This window comes from Falco peregrinus, chromosome 8 (genome assembly GCF_023634155.1).
Source record: "Falco peregrinus isolate bFalPer1 chromosome 8, bFalPer1.pri, whole genome shotgun sequence".
Lineage (NCBI taxonomy): Eukaryota > Metazoa > Chordata > Aves > Falconiformes > Falconidae > Falco > Falco peregrinus.
The window spans coordinates 4,349,136-4,367,974 of record NC_073728.1 but is presented as its reverse complement, the minus strand read 5'-3'; the positions used below and the strand labels follow the sequence as shown (position 1 = coordinate 4,367,974).

Here is an 18,839-nt window from a genome sequence, read left to right as displayed (position 1 = left end):
TAAAGTGGTGGCAGTTTCTAGCAGAGGTGGCCCAGGCTGCTGCCAGCCTCTCCTGCAGCAGAGGTGTGAGATGCAGGTGGTGGAGGGGAGGGAGGGAGGGAGGCCACTGCTCCCAGCAACACTGCTCAAGGCTTTTGCTCTCCCAGCAGCCTTCTCCCTTGCAAAGCCAGAGGAGCTGCAAGCCCAGCTCTCCTCCCTGTCTCTGTTTCTACTCCAGTCCTTCTTCCTCTCTCTCTCTTTCCCCATGGAAGGAGCAACCCTGGCCATACTCAGCTACGTACCTTTCCTGTAGTAAAATTTCTCCCCCCACCTTTTTTTTTTTTCTTTTCAAAATTAATTTTTCTTTGGTTTTCTATGGCCTGGCTGTAGTCCCAGCTGCTAGACAAGCTGGCTTTCCAGCCCCTTGCTGGTTTGCACTTTGCAGCCTGTCTGCCAGAGCCTTTCTGTGTCAATGTTCCACTGTACGTGGTACATATGGGTGACAGAGAAGATAGGTGTGCCGTCTTTGTAATCTAAATAAACACTCCCCTAACTCCTGTCGTGAGCCTTCTGCAAAGGTTCTGCAAGGTTTTGACTGTGTAAAACTCCCAGCCTTGTGTGCATCCTAGGGAAAAGCTGCAGCACCCCATGGTAGCCAGCACAGAATCCGAAGCATGGTTTCCCTGTTAGCCCTCTGACAGAGTAAAGCAAAGCCAGGGGCGGCGGCGCTGATGTAGCTGCAAGGCCCATTGCCACCCACGCGAGAGGATTCTCGGGGTCCCCTGGCTTGGGAGGTGCCGTGTTGCCCCTGTGCTCCCTGCCCAGCCTTGCCACTCCGGTCACAGGCCCTGAGGTGATGCCATGGGGGAAAGGAGGGGTGATAAGAATAAGAATAAGAGAGCCCCAAACTCGTACCTATCCCAGCCTGCCGCTAAATTCCAGCTGCGGGTTTTGACACCAGCTGTCAGCTCTGATTACCTGTCACGTTTGTAACTGCGCTGTCAGGCTGGCTGAGCTGCCAGCGCTTGGAGGAATCGGAGGCTTTTTATGCAGGTTTAGGTTTTTCTTTTAGTTTTATTGATTTATTCGGCAGAGTAATAGAGGAGGTTTTTTGCCAAGTTGCAATGCAAGTTTTACTGGTGAGAAACTTTGTAGAGGAAAACATTTTACATTTATTTAGAAAGAAGCAGCATTAAAGAGATTAAATTTATCAGGGTCATCCAATGTAAGTCAAGAGTTCTTTTCATGTAAAATCAATGTGCGTGAATTACACGGACAGAAATTGGAGGTTAACTCACTCATTAGTCACGTGGTGCTCAGGATAATAAATGTTTGATGCTGCAGCATTAGTGGTAATTTATTAGGCATGGAGTAATTGGTAAAACAATATGATGGGAAAAGAAGGAGAGAGGAATTAATAGGGAAAGGAAGAACGGCAGGGACCGTACAGGTCGTCCTCAGCTTATTGAATTTCAGTCCAAGCTCCCACTGACTTTAAAGGTGTGGCGTGAAGCAATCTAGCTCGGTGAAGGCAGGTGGGTGAAGGGCTGGTTAATGAGAGGAGCTGTGGCAGCCATGGGAGGGGAGCCCAGCAAGGGAGAGTGGGCGCCTCACGAATACACATGGGATGGGAAGAAGTGATGCTGCATCGATGCTAGCACCAGGACCAGCAGCGTCTGCACCCAGCGAGTGGTTGAGGACATGAAACCTGGTTACCTCTTGCCAGAGGGTTTCTCTGAGGGCTGCTCGTGGGTCACCGTAACATTTCCCTCCCATCAGTCTGCTCCTTCTATTGCAGTGACATTTGTCATGCCACTGGAGCCTCTGCCTTTCATCCAGGGTTGTTTGAAGCCGACCAAAAGCTTCTGGGGAAGAAGAGGCCAGACTGGCTGGTTGGTTCAACGTGCACGGTGATGGAGTGGGTTTTGTGATCCTGGGCAGTGAGGCTCAGAGTGCTGATGGGATTTGTCCCAGCAGAAGCCATTTCCCACCTTGGCCACAGGCTGGTCTTTCTAGTGGCACAGATCACAGAATATCAGACTGGTCGGGGTCAAAGGTACCTCTGGTCCCTCCCCTGCCAAAGCAGCGTCACCCAGAGCAGATCGCACAGAGTCACGTCCAGGCGGGATGTGAATGTCTGCAGGGAAGGAGACCCCACAGCCTCTCCGGGCAGCTGTGCCAGGGCTCTGCCACCCTCCAGGGAAAGAAGTTCTGCCTCACGTTCAGATGGAACTTCTTGTGCTGCGGTTTGGGCCTGTGGCCCCTTGTCCTGTCGCTTGTTGCCTGGGAGAAGGGACCGACCCCCCCTGCCCACAGCCCCCCCGTGCCCCCTGCCGCCCCCCATCAGCCTTGTGCCCCAGCCCCTTCCCCAGCCCCCAGCCCAGCTCCGGACACGCTCCAGCCCCTCCGCGTCCCGCCTGACGTGAGGGGCCCGAAGCTGCCCCGGGGCCCGAGGGGCGGCCGCACCGGTGCCCAGCGCAGGGCACGCTCCCTGCCCCGGCCCTGCCGGCCACGCCGCTCCGGACACCAGCCAGGGCGCTGCCGGCCGCCTCGGCCACCCGGGCAGGCCGGGGGCTGGTGCCCAGCCGGCCCCAGCCGCCCCCCCGGGCCCTTTCCCCCCGGCCCTGCCCAGCCGCTGTGCCCCGGCCTGCGGCGCTGCCTGGGGCTGGGGTGACCCGCGGGCAGGGCCCGGCGCTGAGCCCTGGGGACCCTCACACGGTGGCCTCGGGCCCTGGGCCCGGCCTGCCCCCTGCCCCTGTAGAGCCCCTGGCTGGGTGCCAGCCCCAGACTGAGGGGCCTGCCATCCCCTCGTCCATCCTGCCCGTAAAGATATCAAGCAGAACCGGCCCCAGCATGGAGCCCTGGGGGACACCATGAGTGCCTGGCACCAGCAGAGGTAACTCCATTCCCCACCACTCGGCCATCCCGCCAACTTGTTACCCAGCGCAGAGCGCGCCCAGCCCCGCCAGCTGTAGCCGTTGTGTTTTGGGAAGGTGTCACGATCTCCACTGTGCCATGCCGTGGTGGGCTGCGCGCTGGGGAGCAGGACCCTCACTGCTTGGCAGCTCCCGGAGCACCGGACACAACGTGGGAGGCCGCACGCCGCGTGGCAGGTATGCAGAATACTTAGTGCAAGGTGAGCAAGTGGAACCCCACCACCTGTGTGCAAGGTGGATTGGGATCTGGGCAGCCTGGGGCTTCTGCCGGCAGTGGGGGAGGTTGGGGAAAAGGCAGCTGGAGTGGGAGGATGCAGCAGGAGTGTCCCCGGTGCCCCGGCAGCGTGAGCCTCGGAGAGGTGGAGAGAGGCCCTGTCTGGTGAAGCTCCATGCTCCTGCTGCAGCGGCCCTGGGGTGCTGCACCCACCCTGCCAGGGCTCTGCTTGTCCCCACGGCCACCCAACCCGCTCCCCCGGGAGGGGACCCCAGGGCCCGGCTTCTGGCTGGCAACTCCCTGCAAACAAGAGTAACGGCCTTCGGCGAGGCAAGATGGGAGTGAGGGGGGGAAATGTGGAGTCGCTGCTGGGAGAAATTTTAATATTTGGAGGAAGAGAGAGATGAGGCTGCCTGACGGGAAATGTATCATCATAGAAGAACATGAAACTGCAATTTTACTCTCTTGTGCAAATGGTATCCGGTAGAACTTAATATGCAATGTAGAAATCCACTTCCACTTTATCGGCCAGGCTAAATCATGTTATGCACAGGAGACCTCCTTTTGCTGCGTGCCAAATAGTAATGATTCTGTGCAGACTTGTAGACAAGTTAAAAAAATAAGCCACATAAAAATACCATATGTGCCAGGCATTTTCTGTGTATTTCCTCAGATATTTGAGGAGCAAAATAATAAACCACTTTTTTTCTTTTTTTTTTTTTTCTTTGAAAAGCAATTTAAGTTTTGTGAAAGGGGAAAGAATAGTTTCCTTAGCTTCAGATAAAGGAGAATATTTCAGCCACTCGGTTGGACTTTTTAGCAGCTCGGACAAAAGCGAGGTCAGGACACCAGCGGATACAAATTGAACAGCATATGGCCAGTCAGACCGGACTTGCCAATTTATTGTATTCATCTAGCGAATATGTGGGGCACAGAGCAGGATAAGCGAGTCCATTAATATTGGAATAAAAAAAAGATGTGGAGGTGATATTAAAAGGCCATGAAAAATGGCAGGATCTGCAGGATGGGCCGTGAGTACCTACAGGGAACTAGCTCTGCTTTTGAAGCAGAGAACCAGCTTCATCCTCACAACCTGCTCCCGTGGCCGAGCCTTTGTGATGGGTGTGAGGAGCTACAAGGTCATGGGGACTGGGGAATTGGAGCCTGAAGGGAGGGTTTTATTGTTGTTCTTGGTGAAAGCCCTTTCCAACTGGAAAACGGGCTTTTAGGAAGGTGATTAAAATGCTCACCGATGTTTTAATTTCCTCTAAAAGTGCCAGGTTCTTTGGAAGAAAATGCTGGGTTTTTTTCTGAATTTCAGATCAGAAACTATCTGTGGAAATGGAGCTACTTTTCCCTTCCATTTTTGGATATTTCTGGAAAAAGAGGAGGTAATTTTCAGTGAAAGGCAGAGATAACCTGTCTGCTTTCCCTTTCCTCTGCCACTAAAAGAGAGTAAAAATTAGAAAGCTTTTAATAATTCAGAGTTGAATACACATGGATGCAGTTTCTTCTAGGATACTTTTTATTACAATCCATTCTCAATGATTTATTGTCTTTTGAAGTTTCTCAAGGAACATTTAAGAGAGCAAATCTCATTGGAGAGGACGAGGACGGTCTACTCCTCTGAAGACTGGCAGAGTGTTCTTGTGTTGCTTGAGGTGATGCCTTTTCCTAAAGGAGGGGAGATTTTCTACTGGTAAATCAGGGATTAAGATCAGTATTGTGCTAAAAGGGAGTCTGTCTCTACCCAGCACATTCCTCAGGACTGTTATTATGGGCAAAAAGCTGAAAGAAAGGCTTTTCCTACTTTGTAATCAGGTTGGTTGGTAGAAGATGATGATGAAATCATGTTTAATGGACCCAAATAGAACGTCAATTATGTGAAAAGCAGGTGAACCGAGGAGATCTGTTTTCTGCAGATAACTGGGGAGACTCGAGTCACTTACGGTCTGCAGACACACTGTCGTTCGTATCCCTTGAATCTTTTATTGGGGATGAGCTATAATGGACCTGGAATCTAGAGAGTGTCTTTCCCTCATTGCTGAGGCATCTGTCATGTTGTGCCATGCGACTTCATGTTGTTCAAATGACATCGCAGGCAATAACAGTGCAATGCGAAGCCAAGCATGATAAATATGACATGGCATGTCCAAAACAATACTTGCTTTTAGTAGATCAGTTATCCTTTAAAAGCTAGCATTTAGCTTTGTCCTTAGATAATTCAATAGCTCCTGTCTTTAGTAGGAATATTGTCAACCTGAGTTACTGTTTCTGATGAACAGCGGTGATGGGACAAGATGGCATGAAAAGGACGAAGGAACAGCAGACTCTGGGTGTGCATCCCAGAGCTCTTTTCTGAGTACCTGGTCAAGGTGAGGTTCGTGGGGCTGAGCACTATAACTATGTCAGAAATAGTCGAGCGAGATCTGTCAGGGGCCAGCTGGCCTCAGCGGTAGCATTTGCCCACTGCAGCACCCTTGATTTTTCTCTATCCTTTTTATCCTCAGGTCACCACTAGCGTGTCTGTGATAAGATAGTGAAAGAAAAGGGAAAGAACACACACACACCCACCCACCCACCCACCCACCCACCACATGGTAAGTTGTGTGAGCTGGGTAGAGGAGGAACTGACGAAATCAAATGATTAAAAAACCAAACTAGGACTTAAACCTTGACCAGCCATGAAATTTTCATTTTGTCATGAAAACTGCATCTGGTGTGACCTGGCAGAGCCTGAGGGAGAAGCCAGCGTCTCAGCCCCCCAGGACAGCCAGGGGCAGAGAGCATCCAAAAAGTAGGAGTGCGTTCTGGACCCCCAGAGTTACTTCCTCTTCACAGAGGAATATTTTGAAAACTGTTTGTTCTCGTACATGAAAAACAGAAATCTAGGCTGGAAGTATCTTGAGTATTTGACAGTATCTTATCTTCTCTCTTGTTCTCTCTCTCTCTTTCCTGCACTCTCCCCTTGCGGTCTTATATATGCCCTGTGCATGCTGCTGTCTGTTCATGATAGTAATTATTTCCAGTGATTGAAAACACTAAGTTAGTTATAAAAAAAGTTACATATTTTTCAGAGCCCCGGTTGGGGTTAGAAGAAAAAAAGGTTAAATCAGGGACCGAGCACCTGTGGTGCGTAGTATTAATACCTTATTTATTATTGCACAGCTATGAAGTGTTTTGATTCAGGGTATTGAATAAGCAGAAAATCAGCTACATAGGACACAGCTAAAATGTCAGGCTGCAAATTAGTTTGTTTATGCAGCAAGCACTGAGGATTTCAGACCCTCTCTCTTGCTGACACGTTCTAGGTTACAGTTGGTGAACCCACATTCAAATCAAAGCCATGAGCAGGGTGAACTTGGTTTTTAACCCGAGCACAGTTCACCAGGAGTTATTTACATGCATTGGCTGCAGAACTGAACTCATGGTGCTGTTCAGTGTTTCAGATGACCGCTGGCTTGTGCCCTGCAGCAGCCTGTAGCTCGCCCCCGTGCCGTGTACCTCCTCCGGCACCATCTGAGAGTTTCCCATTGCTTACTCCAGATGCAGAGGGGCTGCTGCAGCTGTGAAGTGGGTGCATGTCTTTCCCTACAAAGATTTTACTTCCCTTTTAGGCCATGGATCTTTAACTACTAGGGCCTGACTGTCCACAGTTCTCCAGGCTGTGTTGCCAGGCTTTTTTTGGATCTCTCAGACAGTAAGCGCAACTCAGGGTTGCAGCCACATAAAGGTGGAGAAAGTGGTGAAGCAGCTGCACTGTGTGCGCTCTGCCACTAAGGATCCTTTGCCAAAGCCCATTTTGTTTTGCCATGTCGCATGTGTTTGAACAAGATCATGGAAGGATTTTCAGTTGTCTTGATGGCTGCAGAAGTGGTGTGGCTGGGGAGCTGGTGGGATAGCCTTCTTCCAGGCTGGCCTCTTGCAGTGCATCAAATCTGGATGTCATTCCCAAGCAGATCAGCCCCGAGATCTCTGCTCATGCTGCCAATGCAAAGATCAATTAGCCCCTGTCATGCGGGGTACTCTAAGGAGGAGACCGGTGCACTGCAAAGTGGTCTGGACCTGCAGAGTCATTTTGTGTCTGTCACCAAGGAACTATCAAAGAGTAATGACCTTGTCGCTAGTATGCAACTGAGATGGATGTGCAGCGATGACCCAGATGTGTGAGACTCCATCCCATAATTAGTCCTTCAAACGAACCAGCTGCTATGCCATTGCTTTTCAACTGGCTTTCGCCCTGATTTCATACCCATGCAGTGCTGCTTGAATTATGTTGCAAAAATTTCTCATTAGTGGCATATAAATCAGTGGCAACTGTACCTGTCCCTGGCTGCGCGATGCCAGCTGTAAGCAGGTCCCCCGGTCTCACGGCTTCCCCTGTGAATGGAGATTCATCTCTTCTGCTCTTCATCACTTAGGAGGGGAGGACGAGGGGAGCTTGGGCATTTAGGGCACAGGAGGAGTACATGGGCATCTCAGCTAGCTTAGAGTTTTCCTCAGCCAAGGACTTTTTGGTTGTGCAGTCAGTCCTATTGTTAAGGGGACATCAACCCTCCAAGAAAAAAACAAAACCAAAGCATTTTCCTCTCTGAATCTTCTGGCAGCATTGCCAATTGCTGAAAGAGGGCTTGAGAAAACTGATCTGCCATCTGGGAAGGGCTTTTTCCTCTAGCTTGCTTTGTCCACAAAATCTTGCTTCCCAGCTTCTTTGTTGCTTTCTGGGAGCAGTAGCCACAACTCCTTTACTGAACAGGAACAAGGAAGACCATGGAAGGGAAAAGTTGTGATTGAAGAAATGAAGCATCGGGATTTGTTTTTTTTTTTTCTGCAGATAATCTCCCTTTTATGAAATCTACAAGGCCAGAAAAAAAAAAGTATTCAATTGGCATTGTGCTTCAGTAAGGTGTGTCCTAAAAAGTAGTACATTTAAAAGAATAAAAAAATTCTGATTCCTGACTGCTCAACACATTTGCCCAACTTCAGAGCTTTGCTAACAACTCCACGCTGTTTCTTAGCACTAGGCATCATAGCAACTGTTGTGCAGTGTAGTGTTTTACAGTGCTGCGGTGGGTTGGCTTGTCTGTTTGTTTCTGAATGAGCTCTAGGCATCGGAGGGTACCCCAAGTGGGTTAAGGCAAGAGAGATACTGCAGTGTTATTCTCGATGCTATTTAGCTTTTAGCCCTCCTGCAAAGAAAGCAAAAAAGCTGGCTATTGTAGGTTAGGTACATGTAACTCCAAAACCTATTATGAACAGAATTACTGGCTTCTTTAGCTGACTTGTGATGCAAAATATCATTGAAGGGACTCAGAAGAATATCTTTTGCTCTTGGACAACCCCCAGCTGAATGGGAACTGTATGGGTAAAAAACCAAGCTAAATTCTGCATTAAAACACAGTTTCTATCCTCTCGCCTTCTCTTTTTTTTTTTTTTTTTTTTTTAAATGCTGATAAACATTTCCCCCCTGTTTATTGTCACAGCAGTCTACAGTTATATGTAGTGCAGCAGCACATCATTCAAGGTAGCACAATCTGAAGAAGCAGCATGTTTTAAAGCTGTATATTTTCCCAGATTCCACATTTACTGGTCCAGACAGCAGGTCTGCACCTTCTGTGGCTTTAAAGGGGTTCAAGAGGATCAGGCAGACGGAGCAGTGTTGCTCTTCAGCTGAATCTTCTCTATGTCATTTGCTATATCTGCATTTATGAGAATCCTGTATCCATGAGAGCTCTCCATCTTGAGATGTAAGAGTGTGGGTATTAATAAATATGAAGTGGTTTAAAGAAAATTTAAAATTAAAAAGAAAAGCTGCTGGCCAAGGTACACTCAAGGTATTTGCCATAGAGATGATGCAGGAGGTTTGTGGTGAGTTGTTGGGTGGTTTCAGGAGTTAAGATCCAGACTAAAAAGAAAATAATCAAATTTTCTCCACTGAACGCCTTCAGCAAATATTTTCCCATCTTCTCCAGTTACTAAATATGGTAATATTTGAAGAATTAAGAGCTGAATGTAGGAGCATAAGAAATATCGGGTCGGAGGAGGTTAAAGAAGTCTCTTGGAATCCAACTTCCTGAATAATTTTCCTCTTGCAAAAATTTGATTGCCTTTCGAATAACCCTGTTTAGAATGCATTTACTGATCGTTATCTTGCGGGCTTGCATCCTGTAATGAAATCTTCCCCGCCGTCATTCGGAGCGTGGTCCTTCCGGAGCTGGCGGGCTCGGCCGTGGCTGTGGCTGGCGTGCTGGGGCGGTATCGCAGCTCCAGCTCACCCCCCTCTCCTGACACCAGCCGCTTCCCTTCCTCTCCTTCTGCTTTTAAAGGACAGCCAAAGTGTTTCAAGTGTTGAAATCCCTGTCTCACTGAAATTGCTCTCAACTGGCTGATTTCCTCTGCCTTACAACTCGTAATTAATTAGGAAAAGGTTAATTCTGCACCTTCTAGTACTTTCTCTCTGATATTACTCAGACCATGGTTATCTGTCCCTGTCTCCCTCATTCCTCCGTCTCTCCTGTAAAAATGGGTTTTTAGGATTACTCAGTTTCTGATCTCAGTATTTTTGTATGTCATCTTGTACATCTCTAAAAGCATATTACAGGTGTCGCTTCATGTGAAATCCGTGTAATTATTTTTTAGATTTGAAAGGTTTTTGCTTTTTAAAGGGCAAGCAACACCTTTCGGCAGTGCTTCCAGGTGCAGTGAAATGCATGGGAATTTCCAAGCACAGTGGGGGGAGAGGTTTCACTGTCACCAGTGCGGAGCGTCTAGAAAAGCTAGCTGGCGTCCCTTGACATTTTCTTTGTGGAGGATGGTGGTCATCTGCAGATGCTTTTCAGAACCTATTTTTAAGAGCATTTTAAAGAAATCTCTCCTTTGGTTACGAAGGGAGACTACCCAGGGAAGGATGGACATCTAAAATCTGTTGTGTGTGCCCTTCTAGGGAAAGCCAAGGTAAAAAAATGAAGCTTTAGAAAATGTCAAAACCTTTTTGAGAGTATTTATTTCTGGATGCAGGGTTTTGTTTTCTCAATAAATGTATTAATCAAATTCAGCATGCCTTCACCAGTTGACCAGGTCAGTCTTAGTTGTCATTGAAGTTTATTCACTGTCCCCAAATTCTGCTGGGTATGTCCAGCAACATTAGGGGCCTTGATATGTTCTTCTTTTACAGGTCCTCGCCCTACAGTAATTTTATTTTCTTTGTGCTAGGAGCAGTGGTGTGGTGTAGTTGTGAACGGTGCTGAGTTAGGGGCAAGCCACCAAACCCTGGCTGATGGCTGGCGCGTTGTGGCAGCTTGCCCTCAGGAAAGAGCTTCTGGCGTGGGATATTTTCCCTTTGTGACTGCTGCTCAGCTGGCGGGTGTCTCTCTGCTGCTTCCTTTAGGGAATGGCTACAGAAAGTGGTACAGGGGTGGGGATAATCCATGTTTGAGACTCTTCTGATGGGACCAGAGATTTAGTACAGGATGATATGTCTTAGTTTACAGGAGGATAGTGTTGTGTAATGTTACTCCACCATGCTATGATGTACATGTTTTGTAATCAGAGAACGTTAATATGCACCAGAAAAAAAATAATCTCATCTAGAAATACTAAATAAGTACATAGGGCATCCAAAGGTATGGTCATGTGGAAAGGCAGGTCAAGCCAGTGAGAGGACCACGTCTAGCACTTATCGGGGCTTTGCAGATCCTAATACCTCACGGGGAGGCAATACTGTTTTCACTGCTACGGATGAACATTGGTGAAGCTCTGGCAGTGTAACGTAAGGCGCCTATGCAATAGGTGATATGCAAAACATCCTGCATCCATTGAAACGACCTTTAATATTCTCAGAATCTGGTGTGTTAAGCAACGGAGCTCCACCAACCTTCTAGCCCCTGGAGCTCTCACCAGGGTGAGATGAGGACATGGTCAAGAGGTTCCTTCACAGTCTTTCTATTTTTGATAGGAGAGGGTTGGAAGTACTTCAGCTGTGCTGCTGAACTCCTGTTTTTGCGACAGTTTAGTATATTTCTTAGTACTCTGTTTTTTTGCTTACTTTATTCAAGTACTAATTATGGCAACATTAATATAGACCAATTTTAATACTGAACAAGCATGCACCAACATTTGTGAAGACATACTTCCCAGTGACTTTACAGTTGTCCTTGATGTAGGATGGGATGGAGGTGTACAAGGAGAAGAACTGGGAGGATTGGAAAGGGCTTTAGGGAAAACCTTGAGTCTGAAATTCAAACTAATTAGACAGGGAGAAGCAAAAGAACTGTTGGCAGGAGCAGCAGGAGCAGGAGGGGGAAGTGCCTGCTCTAGTGAATCCCTGGTTACAGGTGAACGGAAGTCAGGAGGACACAGCAGAAAGAGAGGAGGAAGACAAGGTCCCTGCACTTCGTGGTGTTACTGCTCAAAGCAGCAGTGGGCTGTTCACTGCAGCATCTATCCGCCCCAAAGTCCACAGGCTGCCTTTTCCCAGCGTTGACCCAGTAGTAATGGAAGAAGTGTGCGGGTGACTGCTAGAAGCCAGCAGCAGTACGTGCTCCTCAGGGGAGCCCTGGTGAGGGACCCAACATTCTTACCTTCTGCTGGTGACTCAGTTGGAAGGCTGCCTGGACCTTTGGTATGCCCTGGTTTGGGGGGTTCCTGTGTTTTTTGTGTAGCCTCTGGCACAGCAGCTGTGACTGTCTCAGCAGGTGACATGTGCCGGGATGAAGAGGTTCGGTTCCCTGGGAGAGAAATGACAGTGGTCCCAAAAAGTACCCAGGCTTTTATGTACCATTCGGAAGAGCACATGCATTTAAAAAAGAATATTGTTGAAACAACAGAGCTATATATGTTGTATTACTGTCCTCTGAGGATTGCCTTTCTCCCAGCTTCAAGGTATCAGCCCTGTCCTGCAGGCACGACCCCAGCCCCATGCAGCTCTCTGAGAAGCACCTCCTAAACATCACTCAGCCTCTTCTGAAATGATTTATTCACTCTTAAACATGGGTTTTGACCTTCAGGCTTCCACTGCCAGCAGGACAAGGCTTGGCAGCTTCTCGTATATGGGCTGTAGATGACTCCAAACTGAAAGGTTGCCCACTTGTCTTTTGAGCTTGTGCCAGGCTGTCCTTCAGGTTGGAGCTGGGCTCCAGCAAGTGCAGCACAGGGAAACCAAGGTATTGCTGGTGTTTGCAGAGACTGCGGGGGTCTCGTGGTGACAAGCAGACTTGGTAAAAGTGATCCTATGCGAGTCTGAAAGGCAAGGGGACAAAACTAACATCCAAGGGGTTTAATTTATTGAGGTTATTTTCAACTAACTTCATTGTTTTCTCACTGTCTTCATGCTACCTGTGATTTTATTGCTGCCTGCAGGCTCAGGGAGAATTGCTCGGGAGCAGAACAGATGTGAACTAAGGGGAAAAGGAGGGATTTGGTGACCTCCAGCCTTCCATGGGGGAAGGGGCAGGGGTCAGTGAGTTATGAAGAAGCACCGCAGAGAAGCAGTGAGCATGCTCACCCTCCTGTCCATGCTTTTCTTCTTTGCAGGTTTCTTCCGCAGCAGCTTTTGTGACGACCACTAGTGTTGTTTTTAATATAGGTGGGCTCTCTGTCATTGTGACAGTCCCGCATGAGCCCAGCTCCTCTAAATTGCCAGGGCAGGCTGGCCCCCCGTCGCCCCGGCGAGCTCCATCAGCCTAATTGGGGCTCCCGGCAGGGCTCTGCTGCGCAGAGCAGCTGGTGCAACCAGGGCATCCTCGGCAGCAATCGCTGCTCTTAATGAGTTTGTTGCTGTTTCATTAATGAGTGAGTAGCTGGGATTTCATTTTCCCCCCGTACTAGTTTTCCAGACCTCTCCTTGAGAAAGCAGACCAAATTCAGATGAAAGGGATAGTACAGTATTCTAGATAAAATTCCATTTCCCCCCTCTTTTTTTCTTTCCTTTTAACCAGAACAGAGTCTCTGAAGGCATCAAATTGATACTTTTTGCATATCAAGTGCTACTTCATTTGAAACTATTTGCTCTTATTAACTAACATAGACATATCACTAAAAGACATTGTTATTCCTGGCTGAGTAGCATCAAGCATTTTTGAGGAGGAGAGGGCTTTATGTAGCCAAACCCCTAAGAAATACACATAAAACCCACCACCTGGACCATGTGTTTTTCTTCAAATGTATTTCCCATAGAGTTCTGCAAGGTCCTTTGTGAAGGGAGCGAGAGATGGGCTTTGTGCACTGCAGATGTCCGCAAGTGAATGAACAGCAGCAAAATATTTTCCTCTCTGAAAAGTGGGGATGCTCTCCTCTCCAGCTGTGAAGCACATGCCGACACAGTCAAGACTGGGGTGAGCAAACTGCTGAGCTGGTCTGCAGAGCAGGGAGTTGACCCGCCGTCCGAGGGAGCCTGGGGTCTGACGGGCTGGGGGATTAGCCTGCTTATCTGCTTTTCTGGCTTTCAGTTAGGATTTAGTTAAGAATTTCCTGCATCTGCATCAGCAAGAAGAAATGGCTGTGCCCAGGATTTGGAAAGGTCAGCAATAGGCCAAAGATATTTAAGCACACAGACTTTTAAGGTGTTGGAAATGTGTAGGCTGGAGGCAAATCCTGAAAGTAGGTCCTTGGCATCAGAAAAGTAAGTCTTGGGAGCAGCTTCTAGCTAGGACTGCCTGTGCGTATGCACGTGCAGGAGATGTACGCGTTCCATTTTGTGCCAGCTGGGTGTCCTGCCACAGCAACCCCCCTCCATGTGCTGCTCCCTCTCAAACCGGCCGCAAAGCTCCCGTGGGCTCCTGTGCTGCTGGGTCTCGCTGGATGCGTGGCGTTTGGGTGACCGTCCTCCCGGGCCGGGGTTCCCCCTGCTGCAAAACCCAGCACCCTGACTTTTTCAACCCCACCTGCGTTTTGACCCCTAGCAGCCAGCTGGTAGGTGCCTGCTTTGAGGCAGGCAGAAAAAGCCCCTCAGATTAATGGTCTGCCTAAAAGCTAAAAAGAAAAAAAAAGAAAGAAAGAAAGAAAAAAAGAAATAATTTAAAACATCACATTAAAATGCCACTCCACATCTGAAAGGATCCATTAAAACTTTTATAGAGCTTTTTACATTTGTTTCCCATTTTACATTTTGTTCTGGATTTGGGCACTCCTCTTTTGTAATTCTCCTTTGTAATAAACATTTTTGCCTTGCTTGGCTCTGCACTAACAGGGACTATTTGCTGTGCAGAAGGAAACGTGGGATTTTGCCTAGAATGGAGCTTTTTCTTCAGAAATCACCATTTGCCGGGATCCAGCCTGGGTGGGAGCCACAGGCTTGTGGCAGGAGGTGTTCCTGCAGCATCATTGTCCTTAAAAAGCTGTATTTTTTTGAGGGATTTGGAGAAGCGCATCCGGGCTTCTCCCTCTGGTGCTCTGCCTGCAGCTCCTTCAGCAGAAGCCCCATGGTGGCAGGGGCAGGAGGAAGGGCTGGCACTGGGAAAGCTGCAGCATCGCATGGCCAGGCCTGCGTGTCCCTCTCCCTCGTCCCACCACACTGCTCCTGGTCCTGCCACCTCCGTGTGTGTCCCTGCTGCAGCTGCCCAGCTGCCATCCCCACTGGTGGGTGCGCCCCCACCGCCTCTCAGTCCTCACGTCTTTTCATGGCCTTTCTATTCACAATAAAGTAAATAATTAATTTCCATTAAAAATAAATAAATTAAAAATAAGTCTGCTGCAGGTGGGTGAAGGAAAAGCTTCTAAGGTTCAGCAGGAATTGCCAGTTGTCTCTGCCTCCTCTGGAATGTTGGCAAAAAAATTATAGCTTTCACCTGTTCAGCCTTTTTTTTTTCAGAAAAGATTTTGACTCTTAAGTATCGGAAGAGCATCCGGACAAGCGCTGCTGTCTGTGGTGGGAGCCAGGAGCAGTGGGACATGTCCTGCACCCCACCCAGCTTGTCCCCTCTGACGGGGCCTGGGGAGATGCTTGAGGAGTGCGGGGCGGTCCGCTGCTGAGGCAACTTCAACCTGCTCGTCACGGCACTGACATGTGTGGGATCTATGATGCCAGCTGGTATGTTGTTACTTTGAAAATAATTTTAAGACCTCAAATTTAGGTTAAAGTCAAGTATCCCTGTAGTCAAATGCCAGCAGCTTACCCAGGTAGTCACAAGCGACCCAAGGGAGCCTGTTGCGCCATGTGTCACCGTTGCCTTGCCTTTTCCTTCTTCTCGTGCGTGCATGGCATTGCAGAGCTGGCTGGATGAAACCCCAGACACTACTCACCTGTAGTTCTCAACTAGGAGATCTGACAGGGTGTTATTCCATCCTTTGCCTTGCCTTGTCTGCTGCTCTGCCCCTTACATGGGTACGTATTTCTGAAAGTTAAATATTTGCAATGAAGCCTTGTACACTGGGTATGGCATGGCCACCCCAAGGGGTGTTTCTCAGGAGCAATAAAGGGTTAACACTGGCATTGCTGGGGCAGTGCTGCTCCTTGCATGGCTCCTCTTCTTGCTGTGTTGTCTTGCAGCTGCACCCGCTGCCAGGGCTTTCCTCTCCTGTCTCCGGCTGTTTGGCTTCGGCACACCTGAGCCTTGAAAACGGAGGCCTGACTTCAGGAATGCAAATAATGTTCCCTATGCATCCACACCATGTCTCTAAAAACCTTTTCATCTTGTTCCTTGTTGCCCTGGAGGATAATTACTTCAAAGAGCAGCCCTGTTGCCTGGTATTTCAGTTTATCTCATTACCATTGTGTTTGCCAAGCCAGCCAGCTTTGCCAAAAACAGAATCAAGGTTGCTGGCAGTGCTGGCTGGCTCGCGTGTTCGCCCTCTCTGCTGGCTGAGATGCTAATTTTTCCTTGATTGCAAACCCTGCATTCATCTTTTGTGAATTAACCATGCCTACAGACACAGCATAACGGCTTTAAAACCCCAGGCCCGAGCCTGCAGGCCCTTCTCCACAGGCCATCAAAGGCAGGGCTAATGGATGCTGTTAGAATATTTACTTGCCACTTTTTTGGCCAAAGGGAGCAGCTGCCTGGCACCCATGGTTGGCAAAGGGCAGGCGGGAGCGCCGTGCGCGAGCTGCTTGGCAGGCAGTGTGCCGAGGGGAGGTGCTGGGGGGGCACAGCGATGCGGCCGGGTGCGGGGATGGATGCGCCGTCACAAAGGTCGTTTCTTGTGGTGCCAGTGAGTCGCAAGCCTAGAGATGCGAGCTGACAGCTTCTGGCTATAGGAGCTTCCCTGGGCTTCAGGAAGACTAGAACAGCCCCAGGATACCCTCAGGGTGGTCTTAATATAATCTGATTTCCCTCTTCTAATCTTGAGTTGATTGCAACAAACTATGTGTAAATTTTTTACAAGTCTTTGGTGCAAGATGCTGAGCCAGCAGAGGCATAGCCACAACCTGAGCAGGCGGTCATGCTCACATTGACTCGCATCGGCATTGCCATCATGGTCAGAATGGGGCACCGAGCTTTGAATTGCTGCTTAAAATTAGTTTAACGGGTGAGAATTATTTTACGGTTTTTTAAGATCCCTAAAATCAGACACTGCTCCAAAAAATAAAAATAGAATGAGCAAAGTTGGGCTGTGTTAGCCCAGGTCTGCACAGCTTCGGCAGGGATGGATGACTTGGGGTGGCTAGCCACATTCCGGGGTTTTACATTGCTGTTTAGGATAAACCTGCCATAAGTGATGCTATGGCTGTTGCTAAGCAACAAGTGATGATTGCTATAGCCAATATTCCCCTCTTAAAGGTACATTTGCAAAGAGTAATCTTTTGTGTGCATGAAATTAATTTGCAGATGTATGGATTTATATTAGTTAGTGGCAATAAACTTCGGAAGCGCTTCGGTGCGGTGTTAAAAAGGAATACAATGTAGCATGAAGATATTGCGTAGCAAAAACATTAAGCCCTCCCCTTTAATTAATTGGAACTTAAAGCTGGGATATCTTACTCACCAAAATAAATTAACAGTAAATCAGGTTACAGAATAAATTAACAAATTAAATCGGGTTACTTGGAGAGCTTGAAAAAAAGGCCGTCTGCGAGCTGCTTGCATTGCAAATACAGTTAAGAAGTCTTGAGCTGGAAGGGAAGGCGCACCCAGAAAAATGTAACTGTCCGCCCGCACCGCTTGAAAGTGGCTGATTTTCAGTCTTTACCATCAAAGACTGGATCTGCTTTCAACATGGATTAAAACTCAGCCGCAATGTAAAGCCCACCGAAATCAAAGCAGCCACACCAAGGACGGACTTGGGCTGCTTATTTTCTTCTGTTTTTCTGCGCAGTTGCCATAGGTTTGCAGAGGATGATGCTCCTTTCACAGGCCATCACAAATATCCCTTCTTCTTTTTTTTTAAGCTTTTTTTCCTTCTCTTGCTTTTTTTCCACTGGTAAGGACTTCACTTTGCCTCCTGTGCCTGCAGAAGCTGCTCCCACCCTTCGCTCGCTCCCTGCCCCCACCTGTGCACGCAGCGACTCTCACCACCCACCGTACCTTGGCCAAGGTGGTGGCTTTTGGAGATGCACGGAGCCCGCTGAAGGCTGGGGCTGGGGGCTGCTGGCTCTCAGGGGCTCCGGGGGGGACAGGCGTGATGCTCCTGCCATGCTGCAAAACTTCCCTGTGCGCTTTTGGTCACCCTGGGCTTGCTCCGTCGCGGCGGCACGGCTGGAGAAATGGTCATCTGCCAGCAGCTGGGAGAAGGGGAACCTGGCAAGGTATTTCAACTGTATTACTTTCAGGTGGTTGCTACATCTTTTCTAATTAAAATAAAATCATCTTAGGACTCCTGAAATGAATATTTGGTATAATAGATTCAGAAAGTGATGAAAATGTTTTCATTAAATAGTGAGAGAGGGAGAGAGACCCTGCAAGGCATAGCATTTTATCTCAACTCTCTAATAACATTAATAAACTCTTTAATCTTTGTCACATTTATGACTTAATGGCAATCCTTAAAGACATGACAGACAAGTAAGAGCTGCCAGGTTCCTTTAACCTATAAGCATTCATATTCTTTGCAGGATTTTGATTAAGTGGAAAATTCCTCTGCGATGGGCTTTATTCTCCACGTAAAGCTGTGCTCTGTGGTCGGCGCCAGCGGCAGAGGGTGCGCAGCCCTGGCCGGGACCCGGCGGTGCCAGGGGATGGGGGTGGCATCTCCCTCCTCCATGACCAGGAGCCAGGTGGGTGCTGGCTCCTTCCCTGCTGCCGGCCGCGGGTGTTCAGTGCCAGCCGGTGTGAGCAGCCCATGCTGTTTCCCCTGTCCCACCCGTGCTGTCCGGGTACCAAGCTGACCCTGCTGATAGGGACCCAACCAACCCGTCTTTGGTCACCTGGGGGACTTCATCCCTTTTTTCCATGAAAAATGTGTTTAAAGTGATTGACGGTGAGCTTTCTTTTGTATTCTCTGCTTTCTCAGGGCTACAGAGTGCTGAATAATAGCCACTCCGGAATCTTTGCTCACATATCCGTGGGTCTGTGGTGGTCTGCCACTTCAAACATTTGCTAAGAAGTAGCATTAAAAGTGTCACTTGGTTGGTGGTCAGGCACTACAGGTGCCAGGCTGAGAGTCACCAAGCCCAAACTTCACTCTGGCCCGTACGCCGTTGTCCTGTGGTTCAAAAGAAGCAGGTGTCCAGGGGAAAAATAGTACGTGATGGGGTAATTAGGGGGTTGCACGACGAGACAGGCACAGTGAGGAACTGACCCCAGCCTTTGTATTCTCTTTCTTTTTTAATTTTTACT

At 48.6% G+C, this 18,839-nt stretch overlaps 1 long non-coding RNA gene across 1 annotated transcript in view; it reads left to right on the top strand.

Annotated features, from left to right (window-relative positions):
- LOC114013182 (uncharacterized) overlaps positions 1-18,839 on the top strand; it is a 52,615-nt gene that overhangs the window by 30,250 nt on the left and 3,526 nt on the right. Inside the window, exons 9-10 of the long non-coding RNA XR_008748450.1 lie at positions 13,303-15,154; positions 18,116-18,277. This is a non-coding gene — a long non-coding RNA (uncharacterized LOC114013182). The remainder of the gene's footprint in view (positions 1-13,302; positions 15,155-18,115; positions 18,278-18,839) is intronic.